We start from the raw sequence: 12,931 nt of genomic DNA, 5'->3' as shown, positions 1-12,931 counted from the left end.
TGCACACCAGGCTTTTCTAGAATGGGCAAGACAGATGGAGATGCCCCAGTGTGAGGCTGCCTTCCAGGGAACTGGGAGTGAGAACTGTCCACCCCCATCCAGGTAGCTGTACCTTCTGGCAAAGGTTGTCCTGCAGCCACTAGAGCCTCTAATTTCCATCCTGACCAGAAGAAAAGCAAGGCAAAGACATCGGAAACAATTGCTTAAGCAGTGATGAAAGGGACCAGCCTCCCTTTATCTCCACAAAAGACTCTGTGTCATCAGTCCTTGCACCATATTTCAGCACTATTCTCTCCACCGAGCCTGCCAGTGAGGGGCTGTGCAGCTGTTCAAGCAGATGTGGTGATGGGTTCAGTGTTGTTGAGTCTAAGGTTTGGATGAAACCCAAGTGGCTTCTCTCGCACACACAAGAGCCATCAGCAGTGATGACCTCTGGTAACACTCTGCTCTCAACGGGGTCATAACCAGAGCCTTCCCCTCCATCACCATAGCCACTCAGTATGCATTGAAATGAGGTGCTGGAAAGCCAAGAAGCACATATGAGCCCTGCTAGGCTTTGGGATCATGTTGCTGTGGCACACTAATCCTCAGGCCAGCAGAGGGAATTTAGAAAGGAATATAGTTGGCTAATGCCACACACTGATGCTTCCTCCTCAGCCCAACACTGACAAACACACCAAAGGTGTCTGGCCTTCACCTAGTGTGCTTTGAAGTCTAAGCAAAACTGCAATGTTCAAACTCTTTGCATGCTGGAAGTGCAAACACATTTTTCCTCTTTACTGCTTCCCTCTCCACTCTCTTCTAGTTTTATCTTAGCGTGCAACAGGGCAAAGTGAAATGGGAGTGGAGGTGCACTTATTTCTTCTGGTACTGCAAAAAGAGATGGCCTCTTTTACAGGGGAAAAAACCCTGTGCTTACAGAATACCATTTTAAGAGCTGTAACTCTTAAATGTTTGCATGATGCTGCATCTACTACAGCAACACATGTGATACCCACATTTTTGGTAGCAGCCTCCTCAGCTATCATTTTGCCACACACATAAGTCAGCAAGACCTCCTGTGTGCTGCTTTTGGAGCTCTGTCTTTGTGCCTCTCCTCTAACCAATTTATACCACGCTCATAGTATTTCGCAGCTTGCCACCATGCCAGAGCCAAGCCATAAATCCCTTATGGGGAGTTGTGCTATAAATGTCCACTTGGACCTCTGCACTGCCAGGATGAATCAGGCTATCCCCTGGGGCCAGCAGGAAGTGTCCCCTTCCCTTCTCCTAGTCATGCAGTCACCCTTAGGGTGGAAAGGGCCAGGTACCTACTGCTGCTGCTTAGGAAGGATCCCAACCTGTCTGGAGCATGGTGCTGTTGTTCAACCACAGGCTACTCCACGCTGCCTGTCCTTCCAGTTGTGTACAACTCTGGGCAGTGGCCCCAGCTACCAATAGGTGACATAAGGGTTTGAGATCTGGACACAGCTTGGTAGCTGCCTTTTTATGTCATCTCTTAAAAGCCAGTCTACAAATAATGCTACAGAAAAGGTGAGCGAGAAGACCCCCAGTTAAACTGGACAATTCACTCTTGAGCAGGATGCAGAGACCCTCACTGAACTTAAAGTGAGACAACTGAAGCTCTGCTCTCTGGGGAGGGATTTAGCACAGATAGATGGCCCAACAGAGCAAAGTCAAACAGTTTTCACATTGCAGCAAGAGATGGCAAGATGAGAACAGGCAAGAAAAGCTGTGGCCACAACTGCTCTTGCTCATGACATGGAAGCAGCAGAGAACTGATGCTGCTCATCAGCAGGGTGGGTGCAATTATCCCTCTAGAGAGTAGGCAAATAGTAAGGTGTAATCATTCATTCACAGTAAACTGATCTCTGGTCTCCTGCTTCCTCTCTCTAATCCTGCCCTGATCCCCCATGATTTTTCAGGTATCAAACTCCTCTGTAGCTGCCATGATGTGCACTAGAAATCCAGCCATGGGCCAACAGTCTGAGCTTAGGAACAGATCAGTGGGTGCTATGGGATCATTTGTTGAGCTCTCAGACAATGGAAGGACAGTTTTTTCCCAAACCTTCTTACTGACTGCCAAATTTAATGAAGATACATATCGGAACAGTCAGCACTTTGGGTGGTGAGACCATCAGTTGTCTTCTGCAATGAAAAGGGCATTTTTTTCACCCCTCTAGTTACTGAAGTTTATTGAGGGAGACTGCAAGAGATTAATTACCCCAGCTGAAAACTCTGGGCCTGCAAAATCTTGTAGGGTGGCTAGCTGGGCAGCACTATTGCAACATGAAGATGACTCAGCCACATAGCATCTTTGTTGGCATCCCATTAACTGCTGTGGAGACGATTATTTCTTTATTGCTAAACCAAGTCTGTCAGTGGCTTGGGGCATTTCTATGAAAAATGTAACAGAGGAATAATAATTCAAAACATGTCAGACCAGAAAGCCATGGCTCATCATATCAGACTCCTTCTGCCTGAAAATCAACCAATTCAGATGGTTCAGAGTGGGTGAACCAATGCCACAGATGCTCATGACTTCACCGAAGGCAGTGCATCCTTCCAGGAAAGCAGGATCCTCTTCTCACACAAGCTCCCTTACAAGTATAGAAACAGAGAAGAGCAGAGTAATTCAGAGTAGAAGCTACGTCAGCAGAACTGACTCAGAAGCGAAATTTGCTTTTCAAATTTTTCCAAAAGGCGTCAGCTGCTCCTGGGTGAAGTGATGCTAGCAGGCAGCATCCAAGCTACTTTCCCACTGTGGGAACCAAACCCTTTTAAAACTGTTTTGACTGTAACCAAGGAATTAGAGAGATGGATGAAGCCAGCCGAAAGTGTGACAATCTCCTAAAGGCACACAGATGGTGAGCAGACACTGCAAACTGATTCACTTTGAGCAATCACTTTCCTGAAGCACATTTTGGACTGTTTTCAACCTCTCTGAGGACCCGAGGAAACCCGTAATTTCTCCAAGGCAAAATGAGAGGCGGGAAGGGAGAAGGAAAAAAACCACGTTTTTTCCTTGAAACGCACATTCACACATAGTTAGTTATTTATTTGCCCTTTGACATTGAGAGAAGCTCATCTCCAAGAATGATCACCCATGGCTTAGCCCAGATGGAGGTGGGCTACAAATTTCATTGTTAGTGCTAACCATGAAAAGATTTTCTCATTTTACTCGAGACCACAATCTCCCAGTGTTCCCATACTGTTCAAGTGATGTATAGCTTCGTAATTGTCCTGAAAGATAAGGGAAAACCTCCTCTGTGGTTGCATTTGATATTGGCCTGATGTATGGGATTGCTCAGTGGAGGGTGTCTAGAGAGAGTGTGGAATATGTTTCTCTGCCTCTTCTTGCTCGGGAAACTCTGCTGGTGGCAAGCAGGATCCTGAGGGTTGAAAATTGCTTTCCCACATCTAACACCCCTTTCATAGCAGCCTTAGTCAGTTTTTGGCATGAAGACTAGAATTAAAGAGTTGTTTATAGCTGCTCCAGAGCCTCCTCTGCAGTGCTACCACCCCTGTGGCACCCCTGCACCAGGGATTAAGTGGAGCTGCTGAGACAGCTCAAAAGTGTAGGAGTGAAATGGGGCATGGCAGGCTAAGTCCTGCAACTGGAAGAGGGCAAAATCTTCTGGAGAGGGAAACCTCGACCCACAGCAAGTGAACAGAAGCCCCTCTTCTCGTGTCAGAGGAACGGACAGTGGACAAACCCCTGATTGACTATTAGAAACACTGGTTGCTGAAAATCCAGCTAACCAGATAAAAGCTGATAAAGAAATCTTCAGCTCGGTGCTATAGGGAAGAGATGGACCAGTCAAGATTTTCAGATAAAGCTCTGTGATGTCTATTTTTTCACTTTCCAGAGACAAATGGGGGATCCTGTTAATAGTTTGTGATAAGATTGTCCAAGCGGTCGGGACAAGCAGCCGCTAGATGGCATGTGCATGTCCATCCTCATCCAAACTCGGTATCTCACAGCTGTGAAAGTCCAGGGTACCCCGCTCATCCCACACAAGCACAGCAAAAGGATGACACATTATCTCAGATCTGCTCTAAGAAAATACTGGCACAATTTGCAGTTATTTTGCATCGGGGATCTGCAATCTGATGAACATTCCTCTGTGATTTTAAAAGGATTTAAAAATAAGCTGCACACAGATTTTGCCAACTTGCTCTCACTGGTTTCAGTGAAGATGTACTAGGCCTGCAAAGAGCATTTATGTGCAAAACAGCTCGTAAAAAGAAATATACAGTGCTTTGTTCTCCCACAGGAGGGCTAGTGAATTATTTGGATAGAACCCACATGAAGTAAGACATTATTGGTCGATACTATTTTCCAGATCCTCAGCTGCTGTTATGTGGTATACTTCCCTCATTTATACTAGCTGAGAGTCTAGTCTCTAGGTCTCCAGATCAGAATTAAGCAAGACACCAAGCAGTTTTTGGAGAAAGGAGCTTTTATTTGAGGGGACTGCCAAACACTTTAGATTTGGACAACTTTCTCTCAGAGATTTAATCTCAGAGGAACTGGCAGAACAGAAAAGGCCCAGAAACAGGAGTGAATCAAGCACATTAGCACATATATGCCATGAGCCACAGTGCTTTCCATGTAGCTGCAAATATCTGAAGTCTTTAAAGCAGAAACTTCCAGTGTAGCTTTAGTCACTAAAAAACTGTCTCCCACTATATGTAAATTGAAAAGGAATACAAACTTACAGGTTTCCCTACCAAGTAATTCTTATATACCATAAAAAAAAAAAAAAAAAACAAAAAAAAAAAAAAAAAAAAAAAAAGGGCTCCAGTACAGAAAGGCTTAAATCACCTCCCCTCTCCCTGCTTTTTTTCCACGCCATATGAAGAAAATTTAGAAGAACCCCTTGCCTTTTCTGTTTCTGCACAAGGGCAAAGAGTGTGCTCTTATTCAGTGCTATTTTGAAACCATCCCTTTAATAAATACTACTTAATTCAGTGAAGTTACACTTTACATTTCTCTTGCATACCTGTGAACTTCTCTAGCATTTATTAAAGGGTGAGTCAAACCAGTCCTAGCTCTTTGTATCAGAAATTAGACCAAATTAAACAGTTTCTTTCTCAAAGACAAACAGTAACCAAAAATAAATATTTGAATTTCCTAAACACATTTAAAACTGATGGGAAGCATATAGCAAAGCTATACACCTGCGAGGGGAGTCTCACATTTTGTGAGTTCTCTGTGTTGCTAATCACGGGAGAGTCGTGCACCACTGAAACTCTGGGGTGCTTTATATGGGGCAAATAACAAATATTTGTCCCCAGGAGAGCACTACTGGAGATCCAGCCCCAGATTTGAGACTAAAGGGAGACACCAAGTGGAAGAAAGACTCATGACTAATTGCAAGATGCCAGCAGCCCTCAAGGATTTAATTCCTCTGTGTGGTTTGCTGCAGCTTTATGTGTCTGGGTAGGTGATGCAGGGATGCATTTGGGCACTTCACTGGCCATGTGGACATTGAAACATGCATCTGCATGAGAAAAGAGAGAGAGGCAAAGGCTGAAAAGAGATTCTTTCCAATGCATGATTTGAAATGGCTTAACATAGCAAGAAGGAACTTGGATGCCTTAATAAATGAAATTGAAGGGAATTAAGTCTCTAAATACTTTTGTGGATCTGAGCTTATGTAAGAGGTATTAGTGTCATAGGATTGTTTGTTCCACTTGCCTTGCTCCTTCAGGTAAATTGTGCCAGTGCTGCACACAATTCCCTGGGAAAATACCCAGTCTGCCAGTACCAGCTCCCAAATGCTCTCATTTATTTCGGCAGACCTTGAACTGGGTTCTCCTTCCTCGGGTTTTCTGAGGTGTTTACGTTAATTGGACTCAAAGGGATGACTTCTCACCAATCTCTGGAGCTGTGGAGTGTGGAAATAATACTGCCTAGGCAAGAGCATCATCTTTCCTGGCACACACCTCTCTCAGATCAATGGGGATCAGCAATGATTGTTCCTCTCAATCCAATGTAAAAGAAAGTTAAAAGAAATTTAAAGATATAGATGAGTTTTTAAAAACATTTATTCAGTCTTGTATCAGATGAAGCTGGTCCAGGTCAACATGGGTGCCAGAAATGAATGATCTATGAGATCTGCCCAGACATGCCCACGTTTTTCTAGCGCCAATTCTCTTCTTCATATTTTGAAAGACAAGGGCAGATGCATTCAACTCTGCATTCATGCTATGAACTTAGGAGGAGAGCAATCTTATCAGTACTCTGGCTCCTTCTTCCTACCATGTAGAAAAATGCATACACTTAGCCAGGCAGCCCAGCCTCAGAAATACTGTTATGGAAAGATATTAAGCAAAACAGCTCAAATCTTGTGGGAGGGTACTAATCTCATAGTGCTTTGGCATTTTGTAACCTCACAGTGCAAACCTGCACATAAAATCCAGAATATCACTTCAGTCTGTAAATATTAGATCAAAAGAAGTTTATAGGTGAAACTTATTGTGCTCTAGCAATCTGCTTTTAGAAACAAGATTGTACTTGGTTCCTGGAAGAGCAGTGGACATTCTTGTTGCTCTCGGAACAGGAGGTTGATATTCAAAGTAACCCCAGCAAGCAATGAAGCCCTGCACAGCTGCTTGCTCACTCCCCACCAACGGGATCGGGAGGAGAATTGGAAAGGTAAAAGCTGGAAAACTCAGGGATTTAGATAAAGACAGTTTAATTAAACAAAACAAAACAAAACAAAACACACACAAAACAAAAACAAACAACCAAACAAAGAAAAAAACCCATAAAAAAAAAACCCCCAAAAAAACCCCCCCAAAAAAACCACAAAAACAAAGCCAGGCACACAAACAAATCAAAACAAGGAATTAATTAAGTTCTTCCCATAGGCAGGCAGGTGTTCAGCTACCTCCAGGACAGCAGGGCCTCCTCACATGAAATGATTACTAGGGAAGACAAATGACATCACTCTAAATGTCCCCTCCTCTTCCTTTCCCCCTACAGTTTATATACTGAGCATGATGCCATATGGTCTGGAATATCCCTTTGGTCACTTGGGGTCGCCTGTCCTGGCTGTGTCTCCTCCCAACCTCCCATGCACCCCCAGCTTCCTCACCACCATGGCAGCATGGAAAACAGAAAAGGCCTTGGCTCTGTGTGAGCTCTGCTCAACAATAACAAAAACATCTCTGTGTTATCAGCCCTGTGCTCAGCACAAATCCAAAACACAGCCCTATACCAGTCACTGTGAAGGAAATTACCTCTACCCCAGCCAAAATCAGCATGCCTGCAAAAGACACAAACAAAACACCTTGTTTCTCCAAGGAAAGAGAGCACACCTGAGAAAGTAGGATACTGGTGTGTAAGAGGAAGGAAAAAATTTTGGTGTCTACTATAGAAGCCTCAGGAATACAGTCAAATTCTTCAGATATTCATCCATATCTACATGTGTTTAAAAGGACTGAGCCTGAATGCTACCTCTTTGAAATTAAAATCTGGTTGCCAAAGATGACCGCAAAAGGCACAAGGAGGATTGTAAAATTGGGTTAACTCCTAGATTCACCTAGTTTCCCAAAGTCTCACTTCGTGGATATTGTTAGCCCAGGCATGCCCATGAGCTCAGCAAAACTAGCAAGACATCCTTAGTGAGTGGGATGCATTTCTGAAACCCTTCTGGTCATTTTCTGTCTTATCTGCCTCAAATGAGCAAGCCCGTGGCAACAGTCATGGACTCTTTTCAATCCAGAGACATCTGTGACCTGCTCACAGACCTTTTGAGATTTGCTTCTATGAGGATATTTTTTAAAGGGGAAAAATATGGAAAGCACAGGATGGTAAATCTTGATGATTTGTTCCAGCAAATTTCCCATCTCAAGGGTTAGATAGTTCTCCAACATGTATGGAGGCACAGGCTTCCACACTTGCTACTGCTTAACAGATCACAAAAATGTAGAGTTCAATAGCCCCAAATCTAGTGCCTAGGAAGAAACATCCCTGTGTGTTGGATTTTCCAGCACTTATTGAGGGGATCAACATTTTCTCGCAAAATACCAACTTTGGGAGTGCAGTCACCTCTGTAATAGTCAGCTGTGAGGGACCCATACCAGAATCCAAAATAACCCAACTATGAACAAATCTGCTTCCTAGTTATATGGTGCCTCTGTTTACTTTTTACTTTTATGGTGCCCCAGTTTACTTTTTAGCTTATCCAAGTCCAACTTCTGGAAAACTCCAATTGCCTGCATTTCTCATTTCAGCCAGGGGAGGGCAACTTGTCATCAGGAAAATAAGTTCAGTTTACTAAAGCCGCCGTGCACTTTGAAGTCCTAAACCACAGAATATTAAAAATATTTTAGTCCTGAAAACATACCTTTCGATAAACATGTCTTTCTCTAATATAAATTAATCCCCTCTTGTGCCACAAGCTTCAGGAACCACTGCACTTTTATGGCTGTTCACTCTAACCATTATTCTTTCTATATAATTTATCTGATACTAAATCACAGCTTGGGGCAAATAAAAGAGGATTCCACTTACAGTGCTATGAACATACTTCAAATTAGACTTGAAAAAGTTTTTTTTTAGATTGTGCTTTGCATTCTTTCTATTTTATACTGTGCTATCAAACAGACACTAACCATGAACTCTACGATGTTTGGTCATTTTGTTTTTAACTTGTAGTTTAAACAGAAACACATTCCCCCCTACCCCTCACCAATTCTTTGCTCTATTTTTGAAGTCTCGTCTCCTTGTCAAAGCAACTTTGAAAGAACTTTTTTGAGTTAGGCAGCTTGTACAGATAATTACAATCCCCGTCACTATATCACCTGGACCACTCAATGTTTTGGCCCTATCAGCAAAGAAATCCTTCCTCTCTTAGAGTCACATTAATGTGAGGCCAATTCAAAGACCTTTAAAGGGAAATATCTATGCAAACACTAGAAATCCACGTGTCTTCCTGTTTCTCTGTTCTCCCTAATGCCAAAGACTAATTTCCTCCTTCTACTGCATACAGCACAGGACAGCAATCTGTGCCAGCTGCAGCTCAAACCCTTTATTCTCATAGATCCTCTGAGACTAAAGAAAAGAAGTTTGGTCCTTTTCACTCTGTAGCCTGCAGCCAAACAACCCTGAGACCTCTCATCCCATCTTCAGGGAGATATGAAGAACTGCCTATACATAAAATGGTGGAAAGTTTCTTGCTTGCATCCAGATGTTCCAGGATGGCCCCTACACATCCAGACATGGGTTTACTAACAGAGAATGAGGGGGCTGTAGCTCTCTCCAAAGAGAGAGCCACCCAAAATTAGCAGCAACCCATGCCATATTTGTGTTTTACATTGCAAAGCAGTGGGGACTGTGCAGCTTCTCACAACCCTGGGCAAGGCTACAAGCAGCCATAAAAGCACAGCCAGCAAGCTCTGTGCAGAGCATTAGTATTCCCCTGTGCCTGAGGAAACAGACCTTGTGTACAAATGAATCAGAACCTGTATGAAGCTACATCCCAGGGACTTGGACTACTGTGCAGACTTCCCTTGTTTACCCGCAGAATAGGCCATGACTTGATTTGGTACAGAGATTAATTCCTCCTAAAAAGAAAGTATTCATTTGACAGGGAATGGTTGTTGTGTTTGAAATGAAGATGGCCCAAGGCAAAAACAGATTGCTTGGCTCAACGACCCATTGGCTGGTCTCTGGCTGCCTTTGAAATGGTATTCAGTTGTCGGCCTTACATGCCACATAATGGTGGGTTTCTCCAGCCTGGGTGTTTTCTTACAAGCACTTTTGTCTAATCACTAGCTGAGAATCCAGCCTGATGTGTACATTGTAAAAGATGCTGTTTATACTTGGGCTTTTAGTCTGCCATCTGTGCACAGCTTAGCTACATCTCAGTAGATCTGTTTCTCCTCTGCTGCCAAGTCCCTGTTGCAAGCCTTCTGAAGAACATAATTCACGTCAGACTTTCTAATAAAATTCAGGCACTTTGGAAGCTCTTTTTTAAAACCTATTCCCTTCTCTCAGCAAATGCAGTGGTATAGACTTAATGCTTTTTCTGGACTCACTGGTTCATAGCCGAGTGGCACTCGAGCATAACCAGTTATGCATGCAGTCACTGATGCATATGTACTCCCACACTGCCCTTGCTGACATGGATCCCGTTCTCAAAGCCTCTGACACAAATGAATTCAGGCACAGAGCTGCTGGCACTATCCATTTGCACTGCACCTTGTAATCACTTTTTATTTAAAACCCATTTTCTTTAAGAAACAGCCTTTGCACTAATCCTCAGGGAAAATATTTTGAGCCCAGGCTTCCTTCCTCAAAGTAGGACAATTTTTGTAAGAATCAGAAACAAGCTACATGCTCAGTACCTGTAGGCTTGGATAATCTGTTGGCACAGAATGAGGAAGACTAAATATAAGAACAGGCAGATGCTATTTCACCTGCCCCACTGACCCTTGTGTCTTTATAGGTAAGCATTCTGCCTTACAGAGTACAGGCAAAAGCCCGAGTAGATGTTTGAATTAAAGACAAAGATTATTACAGAGAGAGAAGAGGTAAAGAAAAAGTACTCAATATTTTGTTTGAGACTAGAAGTGTTTTTAATGAAGGTTAATTCTACTTGAAAAGAGATGCTAGAGTGCTGCTGATTTCCAGAAAGACACAATCCCCAAGACTGGTTGTAAATGAGTTTTCAGATATTGCCCCAAATAATTTTCAAGCACAATTTGTCCTTGTCTTAGACACTAACAACCGGCCTTACAAATTTTTTTTGTATGAGGAAGGAGTCTGAGCAAAATTAGACAGCTTGCAGGCCATGGATAGCCTGGTATTGCTGTGAGCAGCTGCAGAAATAGGGGTGTGAGACCACACCCACAAAAACCCCTTTGCAGAGCGAGTCATTTCACTTCTACCTTAATGTCCCTCTTCTGCCTCAGCACCTGCATTTCTATGCCCTCTCCCCAGCCAAGCCCTCATGCCAGCTGACGAGCCTGCAGCTACCTGCTGGTGGCACGAAGGAGGATGTGGAGCCCAGGGTGCTGCACGCAATGTGCGTGGTACTCAGCAAGTGACACCTGCTCTCCAGGTGCAGCCTCCTGCCATGGCCCCTCCTGCCTCATGTTACCCATGCATGAAGGAGGACTTGTTTTGTGGCCTGGCTTTGCCCATTATGTGGCCACATGCTTATCCTGACGGAAAATATGTCCACAGGATAAAATACGGGCTAGTGGGAAGGCTGCTGAGTGCCACTGCTGAAAAAGGGAAGAAGGATGTGTTTAATCCTGGTTACCAGAGGAAATGGTTGGGAGCTGTAGGGAAAGGTTTGGACTTGGGGCTCTAAATGCCAGAATGAAAGTCAAGTAAATGCAATGAATAAAGCACAGGCCAGAAAAGGACCGGTTAAAATTTTTTCTTTGAAGCCTGGAGGCATAGTAAGGAGTCAGCCTTCAGACACAGAAAGATGACCAAGAGGCATCTTGTTAGGAGAGAGTAAGGTGGCCATTGTACACCTGTCTCAGTACAAAAGCCAAACTGTTTTTAGCTGCCCCCAGGAATGAGGACTGGGACCTTGAGCTGCATGAGTTGGCTGGTCCTTCTCCTGTCAGGACAGCAGAATACATGAACGTGAAGAATGTTGCTTCCCAGAAGGGTGAGGGATCTCCTGATCTTCCTTCATTTTAGGATTGGCTTGATGGGTTTGGTTTCAGCATCTCTGAAATGAGGATTTACAGAGGATCACGTTGTTGCCGTTAGACTGCCTTATGACTTTTATTTTTATTTGCGTTCTGCCAGTAGAGGAGCGGCAGGATCCCATTGGGCTAATTATGCCACGTGCCAAGAACAAAGAGCTGGTAGTTTGAGCTTGCTGCCTGTTGCGCAGAGTGGATACACTACACAAAACAGAGAAGCCCATGGAAACAATGCAGTGGCACCCGTCAGCAGAGCAAACAGCAGCCACAGCATGCAAACACCTCACGATCTTCACGGTGCTGGAGGCACTGGGGCAAACAAGAGCTTAACGGGGTTTGGAGGGGAAACAATGCGCAGCCCGGGTGATGCTTACAGGATTCACTGGAAAAATCTTTCGGTGGGTCATCAGGCTTACTTTCACTGGGCAGGGAGTCACAGCGTACGTCTCGCAGCACCAGATAAACTGCGAGTGGCCTTAAAGGGGTTTAAGGGGTGTTTGTGTGTGCGCGCTTGTTGCACCTACTTGACGGGCTAGACAGGGGGCTCACGGGAGGAGACGCGCTCACGGCAAGTGCGGCGAGCAGGGTAAAGGGCCCCAGCGCGCTGCCTGGCCACCTGCCCGAGCGGAGCGCGCTGATTTGGGCTCAGGTGGAGAGGAGGAGGCAGCGGCCGACGCCTCACACACAGGTGGGTAGTGGAAAACTCGAGGCTCGGTGTGAGTAGAGAGCAGCACGGGCTCGGAGCGGGCAGTGCCGGGCCCTGCGCGGAGCCCCGGGCGGCGCAGGAGCCCACGGCCGCGGGCACGGCGGGGCCCGGGCGAGGCACCCGCTCTACGCAGCGCCCGGCGGGGCTGGGCAGAGCCCGCCCTGGGGCCGGCTCAGCGCAGCCGCCGGCTCCGCCCCGGGGGCCACATCGGCGGAGGGGGGAGCGCTCCGCCGAGCTTAGCCGTGCCCAGCGCGCCGAGCGGAGCAGGTAGGCACGCTGCGGCCGCCCGCCCCAGAGGGGCCGGGGAGCGGAGCGGGGCGGGGCGGGCGGGGGAGGCGCGGGCCGGGACTCCTTCCACCGCGCCCGGACACGCCGCTCCCCTCGACCCGGGGGTCTCGGCGTGGCGGGACGGGGGTGCCCAGCGGGGACTTCCTGGGGGTTTTCTGCGGGGCTTTCTGGTGGCCGGGGCGGGAGCCCGCGCTGCGGTTCGGCAACCCCGGCGGGGGCTGGCAGCCCCGGGGAGCCCCGGCGCCCCTCCCGGCG

The 12,931-nt window shown here is 45.9% G+C and overlaps 1 protein-coding gene across 3 annotated transcripts in view; it reads left to right on the top strand.

Annotated features, from left to right (window-relative positions):
* Positions 1 to 12,061: 12,061 nt before the first annotated feature.
* The window catches only part of CD82 (CD82 molecule), a 39,278-nt gene continuing 38,408 nt past the window's right edge, over positions 12,062 to 12,931 (top strand). Inside the window, exon 1 of one of the 3 annotated variants that reach the window (XM_053981442.1) lies at positions 12,062 to 12,080. The gene's annotated coding sequence lies outside the window, so the exon portion shown is untranslated. Of the gene's footprint in view, positions 12,081 to 12,336; positions 12,371 to 12,576; positions 12,656 to 12,931 lie in introns of those variants that run through there. The other 2 variants (XM_053981441.1, XM_053981440.1) reach the window with 2 other exon arrangements.

This window comes from Vidua macroura, chromosome 6 (genome assembly GCF_024509145.1).
Source record: "Vidua macroura isolate BioBank_ID:100142 chromosome 6, ASM2450914v1, whole genome shotgun sequence".
Classification (NCBI taxonomy): domain Eukaryota; kingdom Metazoa; phylum Chordata; class Aves; order Passeriformes; family Viduidae; genus Vidua; species Vidua macroura.
Note: the sequence above shows the minus strand (reverse complement) of the source record. Positions and strands in the feature narration are given on the sequence as shown.